General features: G+C 55.3%; 1 protein-coding gene across 1 annotated transcript in view; it reads left to right on the top strand.

Moving 5' to 3' along the window:
* ALKBH6 (alkB homolog 6) overlaps positions 1–14,703 on the top strand; it is a 30,767-nt gene continuing 16,064 nt past the window's right edge. The window contains exon 1 of the mRNA XM_066581955.1: positions 1–38. The gene's annotated coding sequence lies outside the window, so the exon portion shown is untranslated. The remainder of the gene's footprint in view (positions 39–14,703) is intronic.

The raw sequence follows: 14,703 nt of genomic DNA, 5'->3' as shown, positions 1-14,703 counted from the left end.
ACCCCGGAAGTGAATACACGAACAGGCTTCTGGGAAAGGTAGTGCGTTCATTTCTAGATACTAGAGTATATGTTGGTCGCTGTAAGACGATAAGGCTTCAGCTGATGTAAAACGACAACTCGGGCATGCTGGGAGTTGTAGTTTTGCAGGCGAGCCACAGATGGGAGCCCTGTAGTCTGTGGTTAAACAGCCTTCTCTCTAATCACTGCGGCTACAATGGCTTCTCATTAGAGTTTCCTGTTCTCTCATGAATGCAGAAAACAAAGCGCTTTGCATCGCAGGACGGAAGCGAACGGCGCCAAACAGACCGCATTGACTTTACTGGGGTCCAGCCGGCTTCCGTTACGCCCCAAGCCGCGTTCTGAGACAAAGTAGCGCAGCTTGCTGCGTTATCGTGATTTTAATGGCGGTCTGCGATGAAGGCGTCGCCCGGGCTCCTCATCTGCGTCGGCGCTTTCCATCTCTGGGTTCCGTCTTTGGAGCCCTGAAGCGTTTCCCGTTGTTTTCGCTTTATTAGGCTTCTGGGTTTCAGCGGCACAAACAGCGCTGTGTACCGCGCCGCGGTCGCCCTCGCACTATCCGCTTTTCACCACGATTAGCGCCAGGCTGACCGCGGTACACTACCGCCATTGATTTCACTGGGGCCTGCAGTCCTGCGTTTCTAACGCTGCGATGTGCGAGCGCCGTCTGCTCTATTGTAGCGCGCCTCCACAATGATGATGTGCGTTATAAAGTGCTGTCAGATGCCGTGACGAGTGTTCAAACTTGCGGTAAAAATGCGATTTCGAGCAGCGGTTTCTGAACGTGTGAGAGCGGCGTAATTGGTCAGTTAAAAGAACGGAAACCTGATGAAACGGGAGAAAACTGACGACGTTCCGTCTGCTTTCTGTGTCTTTGAGAATCCATTGAAGAAACAGGAAATCCGTCGGAACGTTGACTTCAGAAACAGAACGGAGAGACAGAAAGCGAAACGCAGATGTGAATGAGCCCCAACATGGCGGCCAGCGCAGGATGCTGCACAGTAACAGTCATTATATGCAGGATTAGTGATGTCATTGCTCACTATCCCGATTGCTGTGGATGAGGCGGCACCCCGCTCTCCCTGTGTATCACGCGGGCGTATGTCAGTGGGGTGTATCACCAGGTACGGGCTGGGGCACACGGACGGATGCGTCACAGAAATACACTGCACATTTACGCCACCCCAAATGGCGTCCCCGCGACGATTCCGCCCCCTGGAATACTTTACGCAGCGGTTTCTGTGCCCGTAAATACGCAGCATATTCACACTTGCACAGAAGGGCCCGTTGTTCTGCTGTGTAAATACGTAGGTTTGCTCGCCCGTTCGTTTGAACGCCCCAAAATATGACGTGCTGCATGTATTTTGTCATACAACCGCGAATCGCGTGACAAAGTACGCACATGTGAAGGAACCCATTGAAATCAGTGTGTTCTATTGACCGTATTACACATGTAATACACTGCACTAATACGCCCGTGTAAACTAGGTGTAATGGAGCAAAGCAGTCGGGGAAGCCATCGGAAGGGAGTGTCCATCGCTTGGAGTTCATTGTTTCCATAGACCTGCATACAGGTGGTTAAAAGAATTGTCCATGTGTAAGCCATCGTCAGGATTGGTCATCAGTAGTAGAATGGAAGACGTCCGATGGAACAGGACCCTGACCGATCAGCCGCTCACTGAACCTATTTCTGCAGGAAGCAATGAGAACCTGGCCTGCAGTACCAAGCGTGGCCACTATGGTGTGAACAGAACTGTCTGCTTACTGTAGAAATCTGTTCAGTGTACAGTCCTAACAATATGCCATCACTTCATGATTGGTGTAAGTCTGACCTCTGGGACCCCTGACGGCCCTGACAATGAAGGAGCTGTAGATCTGATTACACTCTGTGTCCATTCACTGATTTTCTTTCAACAGCGGCGCCCCAGTCCCCCCGATGTTTGCAGAACTTGAATGGAGCTCTGCTGCAGTTCTGGTGTAAAGTGGGCAGCTGATGGCGCCGCCGTGCAGGGAAAACACTGCAGAGGACACAGCGTCAAATTAGGCCTCTCTCACCAGGGCGCTTTTTACGATTAACGTGGCGTTTTCAACGCCATACCGGGGACAGCACCGTACATTGTACAGCCAGGACATGCACCCATACCGGGGGACAGCACCGTACATTGTACAGCCAAGACATGCACCCATACCGGGGACAGCGCCGTACATTGTACAGCCAAGACATGCACCCATACTGGGGGACAGCACCGTACATTGTACAACCAGGACATGCACCCATACCGGGGACAGCACCGTACATTGTACAGCCAGGACATGCACCCATACTGGGGGACAGCACCGTACATTGTACAGCCAGGACATGCACCCATACCGGGGGACAGCACCGTACATTGTACAGCCAGGACATGCACCCATACCGGGGACAGCACTGTACATTGTACAGCCAGGACATGCACCCATACCGGGGACAGCACCGTACATTGTACAGCCAGGACATGCACCCATACCAGGGACAGCACCGTACATTGTACAGCCAGGACATGCACCCATACTGGGGACAGCACCGTACATTGTACAGCCAAGACATGCACCCATACCAGGGACAGCACCGTACATTGTACAGCCAGGACATGCACCCATACCGGGGACAGCACCGTACATTGTACAGCCAGGACATGCACCCATACCAGGGGACAGCACCGTACATTGTACAGCCAAGACATGCCCCCATACCAGGGACAGCACCGTACATTGTACAGCCAGGACATGCACCCATACCGGGGACAGCACCATACATTGTACAGCCAAGACATGCACCCATACCAGGGACAGCACCGTACATTGTACAGCCAAGACATGCACCCATATCGAGGACAGCACCGTACATTGTACAGCCAAGACATGTACCCATACCGGGGGACAGCACCGTACATTGTACAGCCAAGACATGCCCCCATACTGGGGGACAGCACCGTACATTGTACAGCCAAGACATGCACCCATACCGGGGACAGCACCGTACATTGTACAGCCAAGACATGCACCCATACCGGGGACAGCACCGTACATTGTACAGCCAGGACATGCACCCATACCGGGGACAGCACCGTACATTGTACAGCCAAGACATGCACCCATACCGGGGACAGCACCGTACATTGTACAGCCAAGACATGCCCCCATACCGGGGACAGCACCGTACATTGTACAGCCAAGACATGCACCCATACCGGGGACAGCACCGTACATTGTACAGCCAAGACATGCACCCATACCGGGGACAGCACCGTACATTGTACAGCCAAGACATGCACCCATACCGGGGACAGCACCGTACATTGTACAGCCAGGACATGCACCCATACCGGGGACAGCACCGTACATTGTACAGCCAGGACATGCACCCATACCGGGGACAGCACCGTACATTGTACAGCCAGGACATGCACCCATACCGGGGACAGCACCGTACATTGTACAGCCAGGACATGCACCCATACCGGGGACAGCACCGTACATTGTACAGCCAAGACATGCCCCCATAGCGGGTACAGCACGGTACATTGTACAGCCAAGACATGCCCCCATACCAGGGACAGCACCGTACATTGTACAGCCAAGACATGCACCCATACCGGGGACAGCACCATACATTGTACAGCCAAGACATGCACCCATACCAGGGACAGCACCGTACATTGTACAGCCAAGACATGCACCCATATCGAGGACAGCACCGTACATTGTACAGCCAAGACATGTACCCATACCGGGGGACAGCACCGTACATTGTACAGCCAAGACATGCCCCCATACTGGGGGACAGCACCGTACATTGTACAGCCAAGACATGCACCCATACCGGGGACAGCACCGTACATTGTACAGCCAAGACATGCACCCATACCGGGGACAGCACCGTACATTGTACAGCCAAGACATGCCCCCATACCGGGGACAGCACGGTACATTGTACAGCCAAGACATGCACCCATACCGGGGACAGCACCGTACATTGTACAGCCAAGACATGCACCCATACCGGGGACAGCACCGTACATTGTACAGCCAGGACATGCACCCATACCGGGGACAGCACCGTACATTGTACAGCCAGGACATGCACCCATACCGGGGACAGCACCGTACGTTGTACAGCCAGGACATGCACCCATACCGGGGACAGCACCGTACATTGTACAGCCAGGACATGCACCCATACCGGGGACAGCACCGTACATTGTACAGCCAGGACATGCACCCATACCGGGGACAGCACCGTACATTGTACAGCCAAGACATGCCCCCATAGCGGGTACAGCACGGTACATTGTACAGCCAAGACATGCCCCCATACCAGGGACAGCACCGTACATTGTACAGCCAAGACATGCACCCATACCGGGGACAGCACCATACATTGTACAGCCAAGACATGCACCCATACCAGGGACAGCACCGTACATTGTACAGCCAAGACATGCACCCATATCGAGGACAGCACCGTACATTGTACAGCCAAGACATGTACCCATACCGGGGGACAGCACCGTACATTGTACAGCCAAGACATGCCCCCATACTGGGGGACAGCACCGTACATTGTACAGCCAAGACATGCACCCATACCGGGGACAGCACCGTACATTGTACAGCCAAGACATGCACCCATACCGGGGACAGCACCGTACATTGTACAGCCAGGACATGCACCCATACCGGGGACAGCACCGTACATTGTACAGCCAAGACATGCACCCATACCGGGGACAGCACCGTACATTGTACAGCCAAGACATGCCCCCATACCGGGGACAGCACCGTACATTGTACAGCCAAGACATGCACCCATACCGGGGACAGCACCGTACATTGTACAGCCAAGACATGCACCCATACCGGGGACAGCACCGTACATTGTACAGCCAAGACATGCACCCATACCGGGGACAGCACCGTACATTGTACAGCCAGGACATGCACCCATACTGGGGGACAGCACCGTACATTGTACAGCCAGGACATGCACGCATACCGGGGACAGCACCGTACATTGTACAGCCAAGACATGCACCCATACCGGGGACAGCACCGTACATTGTACAGCCAAGACATGTACCCATACCGGGGGACAGCACCGTACATTGTACAGCCAAGACATGCCCCCATACTGGGGGACAGCACCGTACATTGTACAGCCAAGACATGCACCCATACCGGGGACAGCACCATACATTGTACAGCCAGGACATAGACCCATACCGGGGACAGCACTGTACATTGTACAGCCAGGACATGCACCCATACCGGGGACAGCACCGTACATTGTACAGCCAAGACATGCACCCATATCGAGGACAGCACCGTACATTGTACAGCCAGGACATGCACCCATACCGGGGACAGCACCGTACATTGTACAGCCAAGACATGCCCCCATACCGGGGACAGCACCGTACATTGTACAGCCAGGACATGCACCCATACCGGGGACAGCACCGTACATTGTACAGCCAAGACATGCACCCATACCGGGGACAGCACCGTACATTGTACAGCCAGGACATGCACCCATACCGGGGACAGCACCGTACATTGTACAGCCAGGACATGCACCCATACCGGGGGACAGCACCGTACATTGTACAGCCAAGACATGCCCCCATACCGGGGACAGCACCGTACATTGTACAGCCAAGACATGCACCCATATCGAGGACAGCACCGTACATTGTACAGCCAGGACATGCACCCATACCGGGGACAGCACCGTACATTGTACAGCCAGGACATGCACCCATACCGGGGACAGCACCGTACATTGTACAGCCAAGACATGCACCCATACCGGGGACAGCACCGTACATTGTACAGCCAAGACATGCCCCCATACCGGGGACAGCACGGTACATTGTACAGCCAAGACATGCACCCATACCGGGGACAGCACCGTACATTGTACAGCCAGGACATGCACCCATACCGGGGACAGCACCGTACATTGTACAGCCAAGACATGCACCCATACCAGGGGACAGCACCGTACATTGTACAGCCAGGACATGCACCCATACCGGGGACAGCACCGTACATTGTACAGCCAGGACATGCACCCATACCGGGGACAGCACCGTACATTGTACAGCCAGGACATGCACCCATACCGGGGACAGCACCGTACATTGTACAGCCAGGACATGCACCCATACCGGGGACAGCACCGTACATTGTACAGCCAAGACATGCCCCCATAGCGGGTACAGCACGGTACATTGTACAGCCAGGACATGCACCCATACCGGGGACAGCACCGTACATTGTACAGCCAGGACATGCACCCATACCAGGGGACAGCACCGTACATTGTACAGCCAAGACATGCCCCCATACCAGGGACAGCACCGTACATTGTACAGCCAGGACATGCACCCATACCGGGGACAGCACCATACATTGTACAGCCAAGACATGCACCCATACCAGGGATAGCACCGTACATTGTACAGCCAAGACATGCACCCATATCGAGGACAGCACCGTACATTGTACAGCCAAGACATGTACCCATACCGGGGGACAGCACCGTACATTGTACAGCCAAGACATGCCCCCATACTGGGGGACAGCACCGTACATTGTACAGCCAAGACATGCACCCATACCGGGGACAGCACCGTACATTGTACAGCCAAGACATGCACCCATACCGGGGACAGCACCGTACATTGTACAGCCAGGACATGCACCCATACCGGGGACAGCACTGTACATTGTACAGCCAAGACATGCCCCCATACTGGGGGACAGCACCGTACATTGTACAGCCAAGACATGCACCCATACCGGGGACAGCACCGTACATTGTACAGCCAAGACATGCACCCATACCGGGGACAGCACCGTACATTGTACAGCCAGGACATGCACCCATACCGGGGACAGCACCGTACATTGTACAGCCAAGACATGCACCCATACCGGGGACAGCACCGTACATTGTACAGCCAAGACATGCCCCCATACCGGGGACAGCACCGTACATTGTACAGCCAAGACATGCACCCATACCGGGGACAGCACCGTACATTGTACAGCCAAGACATGCACCCATACCGGGGACAGCACCGTACATTGTACAGCCAAGACATGCACCCATACCGGGGACAGCACCGTACATTGTACAGCCAGGACATGCACCCATACTGGGGGACAGCACCGTACATTGTACAGCCAGGACATGCACGCATACCGGGGACAGCACCGTACATTGTACAGCCAAGACATGCACCCATACCGGGGACAGCACCGTACATTGTACAGCCAAGACATGCACCCATACCGGGGACAGCACTGTACATTGTACAGCCAGGACATGCACCCATACCGGGGACAGCACCGTACATTGTACAGCCAAGACATGCACCCATATCGAGGACAGCACCGTACATTGTACAGCCAGGACATGCACCCATACCGGGGACAGCACCGTACATTGTACAGCCAGGACATGCACCCATACCGGGGACAGCACCGTACATTGTACAGCCAAGACATGCACCCATACCGGGGACAGCACTGTACATTGTACAGCCAGGACATGCACCCATACCGGGGACAGCACCGTACATTGTACAGCCAAGACATGCACCCATACCGGGGACAGCACCGTACATTGTACAGCCAGGACATGCACCCATACCGGGGACAGCACCGTACATTGTACAGCCAGGACATGCACCCATACCGGGGGACAGCACCGTACATTGTACAGCCAAGACATGCCCCCATACCGGGGACAGCACCGTACATTGTACAGCCAAGACATGCCCCCATACTGGGGGACAGCACCGTACATTGTACAGCCAAGACATGCACCCATACCGGGGACAGCACCGTACATTGTACAGCCAAGACATGCACCCATACCGGGGACAGCACCGTACATTGTACAGCCAAGACATGCACCCATACCGGGGACAGCACCGTACATTGTACAGCCAGGACATGCACCCATACCGGGGACAGCACCGTACATTGTACAGCCAAGACATGCACCCATACCGGGGACAGCACCGTACATTGTACAGCCAAGACATGCCCCCATACCGGGGACAGCACCGTACATTGTACAGCCAAGACATGCACCCATACCGGGGACAGCACCGTACATTGTACAGCCAAGACATGCACCCATATCGAGGACAGCACCGTACATTGTACAGCCAGGACATGCACCCATACCGGGGACAGCACCGTACATTGTACAGCCAGGACATGCACCCATACCGGGGACAGCACCGTACATTGTACAGCCAAGACATGCACCCATACCGGGGACAGCACTGTACATTGTACAGCCAGGACATGCACCCATACCGGGGACAGCACCGTACATTGTACAGCCAAGACATGCACCCATACCGGGGACAGCACCGTACATTGTACAGCCAAGACATGCACCCATACCGGGGGACAGCACCGTACATTGTACAGCCAGGACATGCACCCATACCGGGGACAGCACCGTACATTGTACAGCCAGGACATGCACCCATACCGGGGGACAGCACCGTACATTGTACAGCCAAGACATGCCCCCATACCGGGGACAGCACCGTACATTGTACAGCCAAGACATGCCCCCATACTGGGGGACAGCACCGTACATTGTACAGCCAAGACATGCACCCATACCGGGGACAGCACCGTACATTGTACAGCCAAGACATGCACCCATACCGGGGACAGCACCGTACATTGTACAGCCAAGACATGCACCCATACCGGGGACAGCACCGTACATTGTACAGCCAGGACATGCACCCATACCGGGGACAGCACCGTACATTGTACAGCCAAGACATGCACCCATACCGGGGACAGCACCGTACATTGTACAGCCAAGACATGCCCCCATACCGGGGACAGCACCGTACATTGTACAGCCAAGACATGCACCCATACCGGGGACAGCACCGTACATTGTACAGCCAAGACATGCACCCATACCGGGGACAGCACCGTACATTGTACAGCCAAGACATGCACCCATACCGGGGACAGCACCGTACATTGTACAGCCAGGACATGCACCCATACTGGGGGACAGCACCGTACATTGTACAGCCAGGACATGCACGCATACCGGGGACAGCACCGTACATTGTACAGCCAGGACATGCACCCATACCGGGGACAGCACCGTACATTGTACAGCCAAGACATGTACCCATACCGGGGACAGCACCATACATTGTACAGCCAAGACATGCACCCATACCGGGGACAGCACCGTACATTGTACAGCCAAGACATGCACCCATACCGGGGACAGCACCATACATTGTACAGCCAGGACATAGACCCATACCAGGGGACAGCACGGTACATTGTACAGCCAAGACATGCACCCATACCGGGGACAGCACCGTACATTGTACAGCCAGGACATGCACCCATACCGGGGACAGCACCGTACATTGTACAGCCAAGACATGCACCCATATCGAGGACAGCACCGTACATTGTACAGCCAAGACATGCACCCATACCGAGGACAGCACCGTACATTGTACAGCCAAGACATGCACCCATACCGGGGACAGCACCGTACATTGTACAGCCAGGACATGCACCCATACCGGGGACAGCACCGTACATTGTACAGCCAGGACATGCACCCATACCGGGGACAGCACCGTACATTGTACAGCCAAGACATGCACCCATACCGGGGACAGCACCGTACATTGTACAGCCAAGACATAGACCCATACCAGGGACAGCACCATACATTGTACAGCCAAGACATGCACCCATACCGGGGACAGCACCGTACATTGTACAGCCAGGACATGCACCCATACCGGGGACAGCACCGTACATTGTACAGCCAAGACATGCACCCATACCAGGGACAGCACCGTACATTGTACAGCCAAGACATGCACCCATACCGGGGACAGCACGGTACATTGTACAGCCAAGACATGCACCCATACCGGGGACAGCACCGTACATTGTACAGCCAAGACATGCACCCATACCGGGGACAGCACCGCACATTGTACAGCCAAGACATGCACCCATACCGGGGACAGCACCGTACATTGTACAGCCAAGACATGCACCCATACCGGGGACAGCACCGTACATTGTACAGCCAGGACATGCACCCATACCGGGGACAGCACCGTACATTGTACAGCCAAGACATGCACCCATACCAGGGACAGCACCGTACATTGTACAGCCAAGACATGCCCCCATACTGGGGGACAGCACCGTACATTGTACAGCCAAGACATGCACCCATACCGGGGACAGCACCGTACATTGTACAGCCAAGACATGCACCCATACCGGGGACAGCACCGTACATTGTACAGCCAAGACATGCCCCCATACCGGGGACAGCACGGTACATTGTACTGCCAAGACATGCCCCCATACCGGGCACAGCACGGTACATTGTACAGCCAAGACATGCACCCATACCGGGGACAGCACGGTACATTGTACAGCCAAGACATGCACCCATACCGGGGACAGCACCGTACATTGTACAGCCAGGACATGCACCCATACCGGGGACAGCACCGTACATTGTACAGCCAAGACATGCCCCCATACCGGGGACAGCACGGTACATTGTACAGCCAAGACATGCACCCATACCGGGGACAGCACCGTACATTGTACAGCCAGGACATGCACCCATACCGGGGACAGCACCGTACATTGTACAGCCAAGACATGCCCCCATACCGGGGACAGCACGGTACATTGTACAGCCAAGACATGCACCCATACCGGGGACAGCACCGTACATTGTACAGCCAGGACATGCACCCATACCGGGGACAGCACCGTACATTGTACAGCCAGGACATGCACCCATACCGGGGACAGCACCGTACATTGTACAGCCAAGACATGCACCCATACTGGGGGACAGCACCGTACATTGTACAGCCAGGACATGCACCCATACCGGGGACAGCACCGTACATTGTACAGCCAAGACATGCCCCCATACCGGGGACAGCACGGTACATTGTACAGCCAAGACATGCACCCATACCGGGGACAGCACCGTACATTGTACAGCCAGGACATGCACCCATACCGGGGACAGCACCGTACATTGTACAGCCAGGACATGCACCCATACCGGGGACAGCACCGTACATTGTACAGCCAAGACATGCACCCATACTGGGGGACAGCACCGTACATTGTACAGCCAGGACATGCACCCATACCGGGGAAAGCACCGTACATTGTGCAGCCAAGACATGCACCCATACCGGGGACAGCACCGTACATTGTACAGCCAGGACATGCACCCATACTGGGGACAGCACCGTACATTGTACAGCCAGGACACGCACCCATACCGGGGACAGCACCGTACATTGTACAGCCAGGACATGCACCCATACCGGGGACAGCACCGTACATTGTACAGCCAAGACATGCACCCATACCGGGGACAGCACGGTACATTGTACAGCCAGGACATGCACCCATACCGGGGACAGCACCGTACATTGTACAGCCAGAACATGCACCCATACCGGGGAAAGCACCGTACATTGTACAGCCAAGACATGCACCCATATCGAGGACAGCACCGTACATCGTACAGCCAAGACATGTACCCATACCGGGGGACAGCACCGTACATTGTACAGCCAGGACATGCACCCATACCGGGGAAAGCACCATACATTGTACAGCCAAGACATGCACCCATATCGAGGACAGCACCGTACATTGTACAGCCAAGACATGCACCCATACCGGGGACAGCACCGTACATTGTACAGCCAGGACATGCACCCATACCGGGGACAGCACCGTACATTGTACAGCCAAGACATGCACCCATACCGGGGACAGCACCGTACATTGTACAGCCAGGACATGCACCCATACCGGGGACAGCACCGTACATTGTACAGCCAAGACATGCACCCATATCGAGGACAGCACCGTACATTGTACAGCCAAGACATGCACCCATACCGGGGACAGCACCGTACATTGTACAGCCAGGACATGCACCCATACCGGGGACAGCACCGTACATTGTACAGCCAAGACATGCACCCATACCGGGGACAGCACCGTACATTGTACAGCCAAGACATACACCCATACCGGGGACAGCACCGTACATTGTACAGCCAAGACATGCACCCATACCGGACACAGCACCGTACATTGTACAGCCAAGACATGCCCCCATACCGGGGACAGCACGGTACATTGTACAGCCAAGACATGCACCCATACCGGGGACAGCACCGTACATTGTACAGCCAAGACATGCACCCATACCGGACACAGCACCGTACATTGTACAGCCAAGACATGCCCCCATACCGGGGACAGCACGGTACATTGTACAGCCAAGACATGCACCCATACCGGGGACAGCACCGTACATTGTACAGCCAGGACATGCACCCATACCGGGGACAGCACCGTACATTGTACAGCCAAGACATGCCCCCATACCGGGGACAGCACGGTACATTGTACAGCCAAGACATGCACCCATACCGGGGACAGCACCGTACATTGTACAGCCAAGACATGCACCCATACCGGGGACAGCACCGTACATTGTACAGCCAAGACATGCACCCATACCGGGGACAGCACCGTACATTGTACAGCCAGGACACGCACCCATACCGGGGAAAGCACCGTACATTGTACAGCCAGGACACGCACCCATACCGGGGACAGCACGGTACATTGTACAGCCAAGACATGCACCCATACCGGGGACAGCACCGTACATTGTACAGCCAAGACATGCACCCATACCGGGGACAGCACCGTACATTGTACAGCCAGGACATGCACCCATACCGGGGACAGCACCGTACATTGTACAGCCAAGACATGCACCCATACCGGGGACAGCACCGTACATTGTACAGCCAAGACATGCCCCCATACCGGGGACAGCACGGTACATTGTACAGCCAAGACATGCACCCATACCGGGGACAGCACCGTACATTGTACAGCCAGGACATGCACCCATACCGGGGACAGCACCGTACATTGTACAGCCAGGACATGCACCCATACCGGGGACAGCACCGTACATTGTACAGCCAAGACAAGCACCCATACTGGGGGACAGCACCGTACATTGTACAGCCAGGACACGCACCCATACCGGGGAAAGCACCGTACATTGTGCAGCCAAGACATGCACCCATACCGGGGACAGCACCGTACATTGTACAGCCAGGACATGCACCCATACCGGGGACAGCACCGTACATTGTACAGCCAAGACATGCACCCATACCGGGGACAGCACCGTACATTGTACAGCCAAGACATGCCCCCATACCGGGGACAGCACGGTACATTGTACAGCCAAGACATGCACCCATACCGGGGACAGCACCGTACATTGTACAGCCAAGACATGCCCCCATACCGGGGACAGCACGGTACATTGTACAGCCAAGACATGCACCCATACCGGGGACAGCACCGTACATTGTACAGCCAGGACATGCACCCATACCGGGGACAGCACCGTACATTGTACAGCCAGGACATGCACCCATACCGGGGACAGCACCGTACATTGTACAGCCAAGACATGCACCCATACTGGGGGACAGCACCGTACATTGTACAGCCAGGACACGCACCCATACCGGGGAAAGCACCGTACATTGTGCAGCCAAGACATGCACCCATACCGGGGACAGCACCGTACATTGTACAGCCAGGACATGCACCCATACTGGGGACAGCACCGTACATTGTACAGCCAGGACATGCACCCATACCGGGGACAGCACCGTACATTGTACAGCCAGGACATGCACCCATACCGGGGACAGCACCGTACATTGTACAGCCAAGACATGCCCCCATACCGGGGACAGCACGGTACATTGTACAGCCAGGACATGCACCCATACCGGGGACAGCACCGTACATTGTACAGCCAGGACATGCACCCATACCAGGGGACAGCACCGTACATTGTACAGCCAAGACATGCACCCATACCGGGGACAGCACCGTACATTGTACAGCCAGGACATGCACCCATACCGGGGAAAGCACCGTACATTGTACAGCCAAGACATGCACCCATATCGAGGACAGCACCGTACATCGTACAGCCAAGACATGTACCCATACCGGGGGACAGCACCGTACATTGTACAGCCAAGACATGCACCCATACCGGGGAAAGCACCGTACATTGTACAGCCAAGACATGCACCCATATCGAGGACAGCACCGTACATTGTACAGCCAAGACATGCACCCATATCGAGGACAGCACCGTACATTGTACAGCCAAGACATGCACCCATACCGGGGACAGCACCGTACATTGTACAGCCAAGACATGCACCCATACCGGGGACAGCACCGTACATTGTACAGCCAAGACATACACCCATACCGGGGACAGCACCGTACATTGTACAGCCAAGACATGCACCCATACCGGGGACAGCACCGTACATTGTACAGCCAAGACATGTACCCATACCGGGGGACAGCACCGTACATTGTACAGCCAGGACATGCACCCATACCGGGGACAGCACCGTACATTGTACAGCCAAGACATGCACCCATACCGGGGACAGCACCGTACATTGTACAGCCAGGACATGCA

This window comes from Eleutherodactylus coqui, chromosome 10, assembly GCF_035609145.1.
Source record: "Eleutherodactylus coqui strain aEleCoq1 chromosome 10, aEleCoq1.hap1, whole genome shotgun sequence".
NCBI classification, from domain to species: Eukaryota; Metazoa; Chordata; class Amphibia; order Anura; family Eleutherodactylidae; genus Eleutherodactylus; species Eleutherodactylus coqui.
Note: the sequence above shows the minus strand (reverse complement) of the source record. Positions and strands in the feature narration are given on the sequence as shown.